At 41.7% G+C, this 2,744-nt stretch overlaps 1 long non-coding RNA gene across 1 annotated transcript; it reads left to right on the top strand.

Annotated features, from left to right (window-relative positions):
* Positions 1–629: 629 nt before the first annotated feature.
* On the top strand, positions 630–2,361 carry LOC104967414 (uncharacterized). Its single transcript, XR_800734.1, has 3 exons — positions 630–829; positions 1,629–1,711; positions 2,129–2,361. It is a non-coding gene; the product is annotated as an uncharacterized lncRNA (long non-coding RNA).
* Positions 2,362–2,744: the final 383 nt, after the last annotated feature.

Below are 2,744 nucleotides of genomic sequence, written 5' to 3'. Positions count from 1 at the left end.
TCATTGTATTTCAAAATGGCGTCCATCAACACAAGCACTGTTTATAGAAAGAGAAATGGTACGTTTGTAATTTTGTATTTACCAGTGTTTTGTGAGTTCAATATTTTTTATTATTTACAGTAAAGGAACATCTTAGGAGTTAGTGTAGTGAGTTTTCAGAGCAGTGTAATACTTATTTGACTTAAAACTAAATGTTTTTATGAATGTCCTCTGAGGACATGGGGATTTGCTAACTTTTTTATTTCCCCCATTTTACAACACAAATGGAGTCCACTATGGGCCAAAATTAACACTTAGGTTTCTGTAGGGTTCATAGCAGACGGATGCACTGGGAAAACATACATCAAGTGCCTCAAGTGTCAGATGTATCTCTGCATTTCAAAAAAGGATGGAGTACTACAAATGAGGGCTCAATATTTGTTGCATTGAGTTGTTGTGCTCTAATGTTGTCTAAATGTACTTGTATGTTAATGTTGTTTGTATACTATGCTTCACATAGCTAACACCCAATGTCCTCTACAAAGGACACACAATAAAATACAAATATATATTTTTAGTTTTTGTTAGTCATGTTTATACCTCCCTAAAGACTTGTGTGATAAAAAAAAAAAGGAAATTTGAAACCTTTTTCTTTCTGGGTCTCAGGAGGCTATACAGATCCATGCTCAGGTCCAAAATGTGACGGTGACAGGCGACAGCTTCTGTTATGAAGTTTGTATCTTCAGGCCGGACACTTTGTACAACATCCGGCTCCGTCATCGCTTCAGGGGCCCAGAGAGTCCCTGGAGCCCGTGGAGCAACACCTGCCTGGGGAGGACAGGAGAGGACGGTGAGGGGAAACTGACTTTACAAAATGGTGTACCGTGTGTTGAAACTCTTTAACGCTGTAGCTCCTACTCTATAAGAAAGCCAGGAGAGGATATCACGATGCTATGCTTGCAGCTCTGCGGTTAAAGTTCGGCATGCTAATTATGTACTCATTGGCTGACGGTAATGTCATGTTTCTCAGGTATTTGGCCATAAAACCAAGTATTTGACAAATGGAAAATCTGCCCAGATACAATGGCAGGAATTCATGGATGTGTGCCATGTTTTTAAGGCAATTCATCCGGCACACTTATTAATCCAAAATTGTATTGGCTACATTTTAAAGTATTTTTAACCTTACTAAAATCCAAGTAAGGTTGGATGTCACAAATGTTTTAACTACTATCCAAATGTAGTTGAAACTTTTGTGGCATTCCCTCTTTCCTCATTGATGCTGTCTTTTTAATAGCTTTTTGTCTACGTGATGTGTGAATACTAAGTCCTCTTTAATCCGTCCCAAAGAGACATTCCCCATGAAGCCACAAATGTCATATCCTGTTGATGCTAAGTTTAGGACTTATCCTCTGGACACCATGAATGTCTAGAAAAGTCTGTGCCAAGCCATTCAGTGAATGTTGGCACTAGAGGAAGTCCTCACATCAACAATATGCATAGTCATACCAGTTTGTCATCTATTTTCTGTGGAACAGCAGGGTGGGGTCCAGAACCACTCCAAAAATAATATCTGAACTGGTCTAAACCTGTTGTCATCTCTTGACACGATCTACTGCACCTTACATTCCCCTTCTTCCATTTACCAGCTCCATCTGCAGCACCAGCCTTCTGGAGGCAAGTGAGACAGACAGACAAGGAGGGTTGGAGGCTCATCACACTGCTCTGGAAGGTGTGTGTGTGTGTGTGTGTGTGTGTGTGTGTGTGTGTGTGTGTGTGTGTGTGTGTGTGTGTGTGTGTGTGTGTGTGTGTGTGTGTGTGTGTGTGTGTGTGTGCATTTGCGTCATGACTGTCTCCTTTCATTGCTTTGAGCTTTAGCGTTTTACGTTTTAATAACTTTCGGATCTGATTAGTTTTTAATCACCATCACTACACCTCCTCAATGCCAGCCCCTAATTTGTTTTCTATCTGAAACTACCTTTTTATTGCGTTTATAGTCTGATTCAACCAAACTGAAATAGCTGGAGAAAGAGGGAATTTAATTTCATACAATCTCTGTTTATATATAAGGATATTCTGATTATACCTCCATCATCTCACAGCTGCTCACATGTTCTTCTTGCTTGTTGTTTTCTCTCATGGTTTACAGCCTTTGCCTCGCCCTCTAGCAAATGGCAGAGTCCTTTTCTACAACGTGACGTGTCAGACAGAGGGCTCTCACGTCCTGAATGATCACGGGAGCTGCAGAGATTTGCACCTTACGAGTACTTCCTGTAGCTTGCTCCTTCCTGCTGGACGGTGCTCCTGCGCCCTGACGGCCTCCACCTCGGCAGGGGCCTCGTCCGAAGCCCGGATATGGTTCAGTGGAGCCTCTGATACAGGTGGGGTCGCACTATATCAACCATGGGTCAGAAATCAAGGTGTAGACATGGATACTTCATCGCCTGAGACTCTTAACACTCTTGTTGACGCTTTGGTCAAATGTATTAGTAAATGGACTGCCTTTTTTATATAGCGCTATTTCAGTCTTTACAACCCCTCAAAGTGCTTTTATTAAAGGTCACCTATTATGCAAAATCCACTTTTTCATGTCTTGTATACATAAACATGTTTCCCCTCTGTGTAAAGAGATACTGAAAGTATAAAAACCTGTCTGAAAACGAGCTGATCAGATTTTGGCCACTTTACGATGTCATAACGATGTTCTGGCTTGTGTAACCATTAGCCAATCACCAAGCAAGGTAACCCCCCCCCCCTCCCCCTCC

This window comes from Notothenia coriiceps, unplaced genomic scaffold (assembly GCF_000735185.1).
Source record: "Notothenia coriiceps isolate Sejong01 unplaced genomic scaffold, NC01 NC01_scaffold00037251, whole genome shotgun sequence".
NCBI lineage: Eukaryota > Metazoa > Chordata > Actinopteri > Perciformes > Nototheniidae > Notothenia > Notothenia coriiceps.
The sequence above is the reverse complement of the archived record's forward strand: the minus strand, read 5'-3'. Positions and strand labels throughout refer to the sequence as shown.